Here is a 13,685-nt window from a genome sequence, read left to right on the forward strand (position 1 = left end):
GTGTGTGTGTAAAGTGCTGAAAATTTTGTTGGTTTTTTTTTTCATTCTAAAAAAATCTCTCAAGCCCATTTAGTCTTGATTCAATGCGGTCTAACTGATAACTTTCAATTAACTTTTTCCAATATTTAATGCAATGACTTTACCCTTAGTCCAATGGTACGAAACTCAATAGTAAAATAATCTCCAACGCCAACATGTGGCGTTGGTTCCACCGTTAATGAAAATCAGGCACGGAAAATAGCAATCATCTGATTTATTTCATATGTTAGAATTGAACAAGTCCAACTCAGATTTTTCATCAAAACAACTATAAACTAACCGGAATTAATTTTAATCATTATTTAGATGACCATACATCCCGTATTCCCCGAGACATTCCCGTTATTTTCACTTATAATCGAGTGCTATACTACTAGTACAAAAAGGAAAATTTTTTGAGAACGACTGGAAAAACAACTAGACAGCTAGTTCTTCCAACTAAATAGCCGAAAAAAGACCAGATCTAGTTGGAAAATAACTAAGTTGACAATACAGTATAGCAAGTTGTATTGCTCTGCGAAACTATCGTATTTTATTTTTTTTAGATTTCAGCCGTCATCTGTTGATCATACTTCTTATATACTGAATATCCTACTCATTCTGAACTCAAAAAACTCCAATAACACCCCAATTTTAGAAAAGTTTTCTTTTTGATCTTTTGTTGTGAAAATGAATAATGTGATTATATATATATGATCTTAATCATTTTTTTTTCCTTTACTTTCCAGTTTATGGCGAGCTTAAATGTCATTCTGCATCTCGATAGCTACGAGTAAACTACGAAGCGATTGCAGAGTGTGGCTTCGAAAATGTTTCAAGTTTGTTTGTTCTCCTAAACGAGACAAAAAATAGTTACGTTTTAATTCTAATTATGATTAATACGCGGGACAATTCATGGTTTTATTTAATATGCGAATGTTTTTAACGATGTATTTTTGTGTGTGCTGCAAAATTTGACGAAATAATAAATGCTATCAGATTCATTTTGATTACTTTTATTTGAGTGCTGTCACGAACGTATGTTATAGTCATTTTTCATTCTTATTCCTTAAATTTTAAAATTTGAAACGATGATTATTGAACTTTCGCTGTACTAATGTATAAATTGCAAATGAAATGAAAGGAACAGCGTAGCCGCAACTAGATATCGATAGGTGTTATTTATCCGTTTGTTAAAAGGAATGGACGCTGTATGGCTGATTCTGAGTTGAATAGTTATAATATCCCCGCTTAATAAAGTTAGCTGTAACAGCGAGTAAGTACAGGGTGTCCAGAAATTAACAGGTCCATTTGAAATATGAATAAAAAAAAGCAATGGGAAATGCGCGCCGTTTGCTGTATTATACTTGGGAAAACGATAAGTTTTCAGTCAGAAAAAGTTTTCAAAATTAGTTTCGAATCTTCGCAACAGATGACGCTGCAGTCTAAAAAAAATAAAATACTGTAGTACCAACTGTCCTCCCTTTTGATGTCATTTCAAGCATCCTTAGGGTGACCATACGTCCCGTATTTCCCGGGACAGTCCCGGTATTTTCTCTTTTTTTGGCCGTCCCGACTTTTTGGCAAAAGTGTCCCGGTTTTTCCCGTATTTCACACGAAGCCTACTTGAATTTTTATTCTTTATTGAAGTCGAAGATTGAAATTATTTTTCAACTCATAAATTATTTTATGATAGTTACAACTATATATGGGATATTAATCTCCCACATTTGCCTTGGTAAACGGTTTTTTTTTCGTGGAATACATTTTAATCCACTGCAATTTGCAGTAATGCATCATTTCCCACCATTGCGATTTTTCCGTAATTTCAACAATATTTGGCAATTTTGTTTGGTTTTGGCGTCGTTTTTGGCGATAATTGGCGAAGTCCCGTATTTGGAATCCCGATGTCCCGTATTTCTCTCGAGGAAATATGGTCAGCCTAAGCATCCTCCTACGTTTCGGAAAATTTACCCTTTTCAAGTTTCCGGAATTATTTTTCTTTTTTTCCCGGGGAAAATTAGTTTTTCTCCGCTTTGAAACATATATTTCTTCATTGATATGAGTGTTTTTTCTTCCCAAACGCATTCACCAATAGCCGTCGAAATTTCCAGAATTTTTTCTGTTTCTGCTTCTTTTAGTGATTCTGTTTTAGAGTTGGGAAAAATTATTGTTGTGTCTGGTTTTATTGGTCCGAATAGTGGCGCCATCTATTGAGAAAATTAGGATAAGTGACGTCACCGAAAGTGCGTGCGCAAGCGTCCTCCTTTCTCAGTTTTCGAAACTGGTAACCCTAGTATCACACAGCAACACAACTGGCTATATAGTATTGGCAACGTAGTTATTTTCCAACAGATCTGGTCTTTTCGGCCATTGGAAAAAAATAGCCATCTAGTTGTTTTTCGTAGTTTTGTAGTTGTCTTTTTAGTTGTTTTTTCTAGTTGTCTTTTTAGTTGTTTTTTCTAGTTGTCTTTTTAGTAGTTTTTTCTAGTTGTCTTTTTAGTTGTTTTTTCTAGTTGTCTTTTTAGTTGTTTTTTCTAGTTGTCTTTTTAGTTGTTTTTTCTAGTTGTCTTTTTAGTTGTTTTTTCTAGTTGTCTTTTTAGTTGTTTTTTCTAGTTGTCTACTAGTACAAAGACATTTCTAGTTGTCTTTGTACTAATAGTCTAGTATTAAATTACGTGGAAATACGGCAATGTCTCCGGGAATACGGGATGTATGGTTATCTAAATAATGACTAAAATTAATTCTGCTTAGGTTCTAGCCCGGTTTCTAGTTGTTTTTGATGAAGAATCTAGTTGGAAAATTTTTTGACCGTTGGCAACACTGTCGGTATAGTCTCAGAACAAAATTTGCACATGCAAACGTCTCGGCTGGGATTTTGTGAACATATCGTATTTTAGTTTTTTTTTCACCTATTAGAGAGCTTGGCAACTGATTTCGAAATTCTCTCTGAATTCAATTCAGGCCAACCGGCTTGAGACATTTGCTGGAGTTTCTGCGAATTTTTTTAAGGCTAAGCCATATTGCCGCAAATGGTGGATATTTTAAAAATACCGTATTTTAGCTTCTTCTAGACTGCAGCGTCATCTGTTGCAAAAATATGTAAATAATTTTGAAATTCTATCTGACTGAAATTTTACTGTTTCCCAAGCACAATGCATCAAGCGGTTTTTTTTTCTATTGCTTCCCGTTCTTTTTTTTAAATTCATTTTTCGAATCAGTCGTGAATTTTGGGACATCCTGTATATCTAAGTAGTAAATCAGCATTATTACTTGAACGCATTTGCACTATACAAAAAGAAAAATCACTAGTGTTAAAAATAGAATTAGAGGTAGGGCCCACGAAGTAGAGGGGTAGGTTTTTTAAGATTAATTCGTGTGAAGTTTTTTTAATAAACTAATTTTTTGTGATAGCTGGGGAATCACATGCAATTCAATTCATCAATTATAAACATTTCCGCTTCTAATCACTGAGTTAATCTATCCCAAGAAGAACTGTGAGGATAATTTATTAATAATAAAAGTGTTGGTTGAATCTGACACAAGGGTTAGGGAAGAAAATTATTTTCCGCGATATCTCCACCTCAATAAATGCCATCAATTCAATTCAAGAGAGAATTGGAGTAAGTACAACAGAACAAGCCATTGTTTGACAAGCACTGGTATTTTTCACAGAGAACTATTAGGAGTTACACACACAAAAGCGATACGTTCTATTGACGGAGAGTTCGACATTTTTAAGACATTGACATTGAATATACAGGGTGCATAACAAATAGGGGTATGGCATTTTACTGGCAAACCGTTGATCTTAGAGATATATTTCCAATTGGAAAAAGTTTTCAAGTAACATGTAGTACTCAGATATGGCATTCATGTTGCAAGGGGTAGTTTAGTTATTAAAATAAAAACTTGACTTTTTAAACAGTCCCAGTGTGCTCCGAAACACAATAAGAAAGTTGCTGCTCTGTCTCCCCTGATGCCAACAAAAGTAAAAATGCCACGTTTCTAAGCGCAATATTCACTGAGATATTCGAAAACGGGGCAAATTCTGTAAAGAATAGCGATAAATGGGGAAAATCCGTTTTACCCGCATTTAACGCTGGTTTTTTCCCCAACTTTCCTCCGTTTTTCGGATTCGAATATCTCAGTGAATATTGCACTTAGAAACGTTTTTTTTTTTTTTTTTGTTGGCATCAGGAGAGACAGGGCAACAACTTTTTAACCTGGATTTTGGATCACACGGGGAGTGTATAAAAAGTTAATTTATTTTTTATGTGGCTTCCTTGTCCTCTAACTCCCAGTTAGAAAGTTGTTGCCCCTGTCTCTCCTGATGCCAACAAAAAAAATTCATATAACTGCAATGTTCACTGAGATATTCAAATTCGAAAAACTCAGGACATTTGGGAAAAAACAGGTAAAACGGTTTTTCCGCATTCAGAGTTTTTTTTTTTTCCAAGTTCCCTCCGTTTTTCGAATTCGAATATCTCAGTGAATAGTGCATTTAGGAACATGGAATTCTTTTGTCGCCATCAGAAGAGAGGCAGGGCAACGACTTTCTAATTGAGTTTTGGGGCACACGGGGACTGTATGAAAATATATTTTTTTTATTTCAATAACTATATATATATATATATACAACCCCTTGAAACATGAACGACATGTCTGAGTACTAATTGTTAATTGGAAACTTTTTCCAATTGGAAGTATACCTCTAGAACCAACGGTTCGCCAGTAAAATGTCATACCCCGTGTTTGCTATGCACCCTGTATATCGATCATGGACAAAGAATATATGTTTTTACAAAAAAGGTTGGAGATAAAAAAAAATATTATTTTGACGCGAACATGTTTTTTAAATCATCTGGTGATACAGGATGCATCCTCAAAAGTTGCCTAACGAAATGTTTCAAACTCCCGTATCTCAAGAATTTGCCCGTGTCCAGAATGTATTTGGTTTCAGTTTGTCTCCTTCAAGGGCCAGGACTCCCCATTCCTCCAAGTCAAGTTACGCCCCAGGGTTCAGTCCTCTCGCCATTATTATCTTTGATTTATATAAATGATCTTCCTAATTCCATCAATTGCCATATCAGACTCTTTGCAGATGATTGCGCCATCTACCAAACAGTGCACAACGAAATCCGACCAAGCATCTCTCCAAAATAACCTCAACATTGTATCGGAATGTGATGCTCCTACTGGCAATTACCCCTTAATTTTTCAAAAACAGTTTTTATGAAAATTAGTCGCAAAAGACTTCCCCTCGATTCTTCTTAACACTATCAATAACTCTTTGATAACCGAAGTTTCTAATTATAAATATCTGGGTGTAATTATTTCTGCCGACCTTCGTTGGAACCTCCATGTCGATTACGTGTTTCACAAGTGTCTCCAAAAACTCTTTTTTTTCTTCGTCGGAACCTCAAAAACTCCACCCGTCGCCACAGACATCTCTACTTCCAAACCTACATCCTTCCTGTTCTCTCATATGCCATTGAAATATGGGACCCCATACTCTCTCAAACATAGAAAAATTAGAATCTATTCAAAATAAATCCACCTGCTTCATTGTTAACTGTTGGTCATCCTCTGCTTCCGTCACTGAACTCAATATGCAACCACTTTTAACCTGTAGATATATCTTTCTTATTTCCCAAGCTCCTGGCATTAATTATCACACATTTTAATTTGTCCTGTGATTTAGTGTCGATCAACAAGCCAAGTCAGAGGTGGGTAATTCCCTGTCAATGCTGTTGCTATTATCATTAACTCATATGCCCGTGAAATCTGGGACCCCATACTCTCTCAAACATAGACAAATTAAAATCTATTCAAAATAAATCCCCTTGCTTCATTTTTAACTGTTGGTCATCCTCCGCCTCCGTAACTGAACTCAAGTGCAAACTCAATATGCAACCGCTTTTCACCCGTGGACAAATCTCTCGATTAACTGTCCTTTTCAAAATCCTTCATGGCCATTTTTATATCGACACTTCCAATTTTCAAAATCCAGCTTCATACTTTTCAAAAAGAATTAACCATTCAGAAAAATTGCAACCCATCTTTGCATCCACAGATTGTTTCAAATTTAGTTTCTTTCCTCGAACCCATTGGAACAACCTCCCGTCAAACATCATTGATTGTACAACAGTTTCTGATTTCCTTTGTAACATCAATCGTCTCTGCCAAACTTCACCGACGCATTTCCTTCCTTGTATAGGTCTCGGCCAAGCAATATTGTATAAATAAATATCTGTAAATGTTTTTGATGCCTGCGGATAGATCTCGTTAAGACAAATCTGATGGTATATCACTCTGGTTTCAATACTTCAATACACCCGGCTCGCTTGCTGAATTTGTAACGAAATTATTTTCCGCAATATCTTGAAAGAGGTTCGCAACGCTAATGAAAGCCGATGGTATCGTTTAATAAAAACTTTTCAAGCAAACTCGATGGTACCACTCTGGTTTCAATACCCTTCCGGTGTGAGCACTAGGCTCACTTGCCGCATTCGTAACGAAATTGTTTTCGGAAATATCTCAAGCGGTTCTGAGAGGGTCTGATAGATATTCTTGACATAAATACGACGATACCCATTTCATTAAGTCGGTACCTACCACGAGATTCAAGGCATAAAGAACGTACGAAGCTTTTCAACAGCAGGCTGGTGCGAAGATGAATTTAGGAAACAAAAAATTCAACTGCCCTTGCGGGAATCTAACCCACGTCCTCTCACTTGCCAGGGAGTGCCCTAGACCACTAGGCCCGTTCAGTGCACACGAGTTCTAAGGAAAGATTGAAATTCGTCGCTTTTGTAGTCTAGTGGTCTGCCGCTGTGGTGGTCGAGTGGTCATAGTGAAGGACTCTCGTCGCGAGAGTCCGTTCGAACCCCAACGTCGCCACAGTGATGGTCAGCTGAAGTTGGTTTTCTGGGGTTCCCAACTTTGAGGTACGAATGCGAGTCGATCTCCCCACTAAAAAGTCTCGCAACAGAGAGCAGCAGACCTATAATGGTACAAATGTTCAATCATCACACTTCATTCACTTCACTTTTGAAATATAGATAGCAGCACTGAAAAAATCTAACACAACACTATATCGCACTCAGACTCTTAGGTACACACACGCACACTTCCAGTACAACTCACTCGGTAGCAAATTGCCTATGACAATAGACTGGAGTCGTGATCGGTTTGAAAGAAAGAAAGTATAGTGGTCTAGAGCACTCACATCCTGAGAGTGAGTGGGCGTGAGGTCGAACCCCCACAAGAGCAGTTGAATTTTCTCTTGAATTTTCTAAATGTATCTTCGCATCAGTCAACTGTTAAAACCTTTGGATAATCATACTGCTTTTCTTATTGGTAAGTGAACCGCGTGTCGATACAACAACCTAGAATTATCCCTAACTAATCGAAACTAGCGTCTTCGAGTCGAAGCATTTGATGACGGCGTAACAATATTTCAGTATCCATGAGATGGGCTTTGAATTCGATTAGCATCAGGGAATAAGAAAATAAATTGCATCGCTGTTCACAAAAATATGTCTAAAATGAACTTAAAAAACAAAAAGTTGCAAACAATTTAGCCTTAATGTTTATTGTCATTTAATCATTTTACTTTCAAACAGACATTAATGTTTGAAATCAATAGGCTTTCTAGATATTATTCACCTCGACATAATATCCAGAAAGCCTATTGATTTCATGTATCTAAGGCCAAGATTACACAATAAAAGTTTGATAAAAGTTCTTTTATAAAACTTGAAAAATGCAACTGATAAGTGCATCGGTTACATTTGAGCGAAACTAACCCATACGCTTATTGGTTGCATTTTTCGAGTTTGATAAAAAAAAAAAATTTATCTAAATTTTATAGTGTAATACTAATACCTAATAATAATCTAAGACCGGAATTACACAATAAAAGTTTAATATGAAAGATCGTTTATACAAAACTAGAAAAAAAACATCCAATAAACTTGTTGGTTACGAATGTAACGATACGCTCATTGGTTGCATTTTTCAAGTTATACAAAAGATCTTTTATCAAGCTTTTATAGTGTAATGCGCCTTCTTTAGCCGAGGAAAAAACTATCATCCAGACATTGATATTGTTAAGTGTGACTTATTTACTGAATTTATAGTTCCATTTTATTTGTGTAAGGCCGGGATTACACTATATAAAAGTTTTACAAAAGTTGATTATATAAAACTTGAAAAATGCAACCGATCGTTATGCGCATCGGTTACATTCACTCGATATAACCGATGCGCTTATTGGTTGAATTTTTCAAGTTTTATAAATGCAATTTTGTAAAACTTTTCTATTGTAATCCCGGTCTTATTGACAACATAGTTCAAGCGTCAATCTAAATTTTTGCTGCTTTTATTTTCAGACCAACTTTAAATTAATTTTCAAAAAAAAAAAAAATCTTCAACTCTCAAAGAAATAATTTTTCAAAGTCCTGCCTAAAGAATTGACCTCCGCTGACTTGGTGTAGTATTTATCACCACCACACACAGCGAAGCAGTTTTGGATCTATTTTAATACTCGGTTGGGGAGAAGTCTCGGATGGGAACCGATGCCTCTTTGTTTAAATTTAACATCAGGAGAAGTCAAGCGACTCAACATGACCAAGGAGACTAGAACCAGAAAGTATTTCTCGTAATAGACGCAGAACTAGAAAAATCTTATCAATGAAACATTACCTCGCTGAACTCTTATGTTGTGATCTGTTCTTTTTTTTTGCATCAAGTGTAATAATGGTTATCAATATGCATCCTTATATAAATTACGCATATATCAGTTTTCTTTTAACGATGCCATATCGCATATGAGCTTTTATGAATTTTTTATATATGAGGTATTATAATATACAGGACGTCCACTACTATCATTGTCCAATATTCAATCAATTAGACAAAAACGATTCAAATGTTGTAATGCATAATCTCAGACTCGAACTGTATGAAGTTCCTTCTTCAGTAGCTAACAAAAACAAAACGGAAAAAAGTTGCAAAAGACCTCATATAGCGAAGATTACTCGCTGTTCAAGACGCACGTCTGCGATATAATTCATTTCTACTGAAATAAGTTTTCGGTATTATAATATACAGGACGATAGATAAATTTATTTAATTAGATAACTTCATAAAAAATAAAATTCATAGATAATTTATTTCTACTCAAATAAATTAATAAATAAATGAAATAAATATTGTTATAATTATTGTATAATTGAAAAATATAAACAAATAAATAAATTATCTATAAGATCTACTATAAAATCTCTCTGCTTAATTTATTTCTATAACAGTGTCGAAATCACAAAAATTATTTACACCTGTTTTTCCTACGCGATCGCCTCTTATATCGTTTCTCTCATGTTAGAAGCACGAATGTTAAGGGTCCTTGGAAAAAAGAATGAGGAATAATTTATATTTGGAAAAGCTTTGAGAGAAATTTTAGGAAAAATTTTAAGGAAAAAATTTAAGAATTAATGAAAATTCATATTTAACCCATTAACGACGACTTTGATTTTTCTTTTTAAATAAAAAATAATAAGTGGAACCACTTTTTCCACCATTTATTGGCAAAGAAAAAACGTAAAATTTGGAATGGCAAATTTTCTTACCAACCGCCGTTAATGGGTTAATGAAAAAATACTTTCAGAGTGAATGAAAACTCGTATTTAGTGAAAAAATACTTTCAGAATGAATGAAATTCTCCAATAATGTAGGACTCCTTATTCAACTCGAAGCTATTGAGCCCCGTAGGGTACACCTGTTAAGACGCCACTGTGTGAAAAGAGAAATCTGTGTGAAAACCACAGTATATGAATTATTGGTCATTTTTTTGACCCGCACTGTCTTAAAGGTTAGAAACCCCTGCTTTACACCAGGTTAATAGATTTTTAGGCGTCCTCCACATGTGTGGATAGGAGATCCCTTTTCACATAATAAAAACTACAGTAAAACATCCCTCAAAAAACACTCCCCTTTAGTGAACACCTCCTGATAACGGAAGCTTTTTTTGAATTACGTCGATGGGCCTCAGTGTATTTTGCTATCCATTATCGGACACTCCTCATTAGTGGACGAAGTTTATGTCCCATGGGTGTCTGTTATCGAAAGTGTTTCGTCTAGTTTTGGTCTGTGAACCAATGGAATTTCCAATATCAAACTGATTTACATACAGGTTTGAACTTTAATTTCCATGGACTACAGGAAACCTATTATGGAAATTGGAATATTTATATATGTATTGATGTTATATCGTGGTCCCCCCCCCCCATTCAGAACTGTGATGTTTGACAAAGTCCGTTATACTGATTGTTGTTAATTCTCACTCCTGAACCTCCCCAACATTTATTATTTAATGCCGTGCTGTGCTCTTTTTTGTTACCGTTTTAGGTAGACGATGGAACTGCTCGATGTGGAGAGGTTCTAGAATAGGATTAGGCTGGTCACTTGACCAGCTACTGAGGGATTGAGTGCAAAGATGATAATGGTTTTATATGTACCGCTGGATGAGGAGCGGACGTATGGTTCTTCTCCGTTGATCCGATGGACGGGGAGTGACCGATGGTATCGTTCTGCTGTAGGTCCGGTGGGACCTTGGGCCGCCAGGGTGTTCTTGCTGGTCCTGGGTCGGAGGCCCGGTGGTGCGATGCCGGCTGGTGTTCTTGGTGGCTGGCGGGGCTTTCCTTTTTCCAGCATGGCCCAGCCGTAAGGTGACCTGCTTATATCCTACAAGGGACAGAGCGGGGGGCCATGTTTGGTGTTTGCCTATGTGGCGAAAGGGCGGGCCGGATAACAGAAAAACTGGATAGGCCGGGGTTTTATAAATGCTCACTTCCTACCATTACCCATACCATCAAAAACACCCTTTTTATATCAAAACCAGCTCCTGTTCATATTTTCTGACCTCTAAGTACAGGCGAGTACTTAATAAATGTCTGTTATGTGTACTGAACTAACTGTAAGTTTTAAAAATTTATTACAGAAAAGGAAGAATAAAAATATTGGACACAATATTTAAGTTTTAGGATAAATTCTTTTATGTCTATCTTGGTTATATAGGAAACAAAATCCTGTACATTGTATAGTATTAACACACACACATACTGTGCGCTTTTAAAATAAACAAAACGTTAACGTGAAATGTATGTTTAATTCTTACTTGACTTTAATTCTTAATTTACTTTAGTTTTTACTCCAATTATTCAAACTCATTTCACTCTTCATTGACAAATGGTAATGCAAATGTGTCAAAAGATAGGCCTAAGATGAAAGTGTCAAAATTCGTAGCTCTTAGTTTTTTAAAAGTCATTGATATATATTAGTATATAGTTCCCAAACTTTTTGAAGCCTGACCCGCTTAGACAAGAATTTTATCAATGACCCTCCTACATAGGGGGACCATATGTCCCTTTTTTCTGGGACATTCTTGTTTTGTTTTATTAATGAATAATGAATATGCTTTAATTTCCGTGTTCAGTAATGAATGAAATCAAATTATTTTCCGATATTTATTTGGAAGAACTGTTTTATTATGAGATTAAAACTACCCATATGCTTTTTAGCTTTGGATCCTGAGGAGAGTGTCATTCAACAGACGGAATGCCTATCTGGCGCGTCGTAATGGTGCAAAGTGGGCAATCAAGCTCATGGTCAACAATACCGAACACAGAGCCCACTGTAAGAATATTTTCGGGTTCCTTTTGTAGGAAGAATAATTTTAGCTAATTTGTTATATTATTTTAATATTAATAATATTTTCATTGTTTTGGCAGTCAATCTGGCTTTATTATACAAAATTATTTTCCAACTGCAGGAATATTTTCTATTATACTCCCCACAATAATTTTAACTCCTGCCCTCTCTCTTATCGATATTTTTAAGCCATTCCAGTATTTTCAATGACTACTTCTTCATCTAAAAGCTTCATAAACGTAAAGCGTTATCAATTGTTCACAATTAGAGCTGGTCCGATTAATTGATTAATCGGGTCGGTTAATTAATCAATTGTTAATCGCAGTTGTTAGTTGAACAGTGTTGTTAGTACCACCAGAAAATGATATTTAGGTATTTATCCACTGCGGAAAATTGCAATTGATTAGATGACTAATAAAATTCAGTTAGATGCATTGCCCTGTAAAGTTGTTTACCGCACTGCATTTTCGTGTCTGGCACAGAAAGAAGCAACATTAACAACTTTGTCGACACTTTTTGGTGGTCAGGTGGTGCAAAAGACCGATTTTATTAGACGCCATCGTAAGAATGAAAACTAGAAGTTAACAATGAATTCAAGACGATTTTGGGCGAAATATAAAAAATATCGTTGTAGTGCTTGCAAAATCTCTTGAAAAATATCGCTATAGAGGGATTTATCGTAAAGGGTATCGTTATATCGAGAGGAGAAAAACATTAGGCTATAGGCAATTCCAAACAAGATCTCACTCGCTTACTCACTAACTAGGTCTCACACTCTGTTACTTCCTGACTAGGTTGCTCACTCTGTCACACATACTCAATCACCAGGTCCCGCAATTACTCACTAGATAATCATACTGTCAATAGCTCACTTTTTAGATCCTTCAATCTACTACTGGGTTGCTCATCTTGACACTTACTCTACCTCTAGGTGGCTCACTCTTTCACTCGCTCACTCACTAGTTTACTCACTCACTAACGCTATCCACTCTGACACTCACTCACCAACTAAATATCATTTACTGATTCACTCACACGGTCATCCCTCGCTCACTTACTGGCTCACTGAATCGTGTCGAACTGTTTTCGATAAGTTGTTAGTCGGTGAATTTTCCGTCGATGAATTGTTGGTCAGTGATTATTTGCATGACGGTACATTTTTCATAAATCATTAACAAAAGATGGTTTTCTGTAGTTCCTAGCTTCAAAACGCAAATGCGAACCGATCTTCTCGTTAAAAAGTTTCACCACAGAGAAAACAGGCCTACAACGGTACAAATACTCAATCATCACACTTCACTCATAGTTCGAAAACTAGGTAACAGATGGCAGCACGATAACAAGCATTACACAGAAACAATACTTCACGTTACGTTCAAAACACGTACACACACATTGCAACATGTTCCAATACGTTAGAACAGTGTTTCTTAACCTTTTTTTGCCCGTGGCCCCCTTTGGACCATATTTTTTTCTCGTGGCTCCCCTGTCTTACCCCCAGAGTTTTCAACTCTCATCTAGAAGCAAGACACTTTATACGTATTGAAATGATTTTTTTCAGTGAATTTATACTGAACGAAAATTTTGCGAAGAAAATTGGCCACCAGACCACTGGCCTAGAATTTATTGATCTCCCCGATAGTCCGAGTTCTATCAGGACCGTCTCAATATCATGGGGCTCCCCCCTCCTTAGGCAAAAAGATGGTAGTCCCATACTTTAGCTGGAAATAAACAGCCTACATATTTCCTATTTATTTTTAAAATTAATTGTACTATACAAAATATCATAAGGTGAGGTCACTTATGGGCATAGGGTCCCTCACAAGAGTGGGACTGACAGAGCTACAGCCCGGGGCCTAATATGGTTTTCATATTCTTTTTTTTTCATACAATAAATTTCATACAGGGAAGGGGGTCTGAAACATTTAGCCGGGAACTTGAGAAAAACTCCA

General features: G+C 36.0%; 1 protein-coding gene across 1 annotated transcript in view; it reads left to right on the forward strand.

Annotated features, from left to right (window-relative positions):
• Positions 1–1,022, forward strand: part of LOC149085094 (uncharacterized) — a 36,319-nt gene extending 35,297 nt beyond the window's left edge. Inside the window, exon 11 of the mRNA XM_089232883.1 lies at positions 768–1,022. The gene's annotated coding sequence lies outside the window, so the exon portion shown is untranslated. The remainder of the gene's footprint in view (positions 1–767) is intronic.
• Positions 1,023–13,685: the final 12,663 nt, after the last annotated feature.

The sequence above is a fragment of the Pholcus phalangioides genome, unplaced genomic scaffold (genome assembly GCF_987345545.1).
Source record: "Pholcus phalangioides strain wild (caught in Gottingen) unplaced genomic scaffold, Ppha-v1.0 ptg000007l_1, whole genome shotgun sequence".
NCBI lineage: Eukaryota > Metazoa > Arthropoda > Arachnida > Araneae > Pholcidae > Pholcus > Pholcus phalangioides.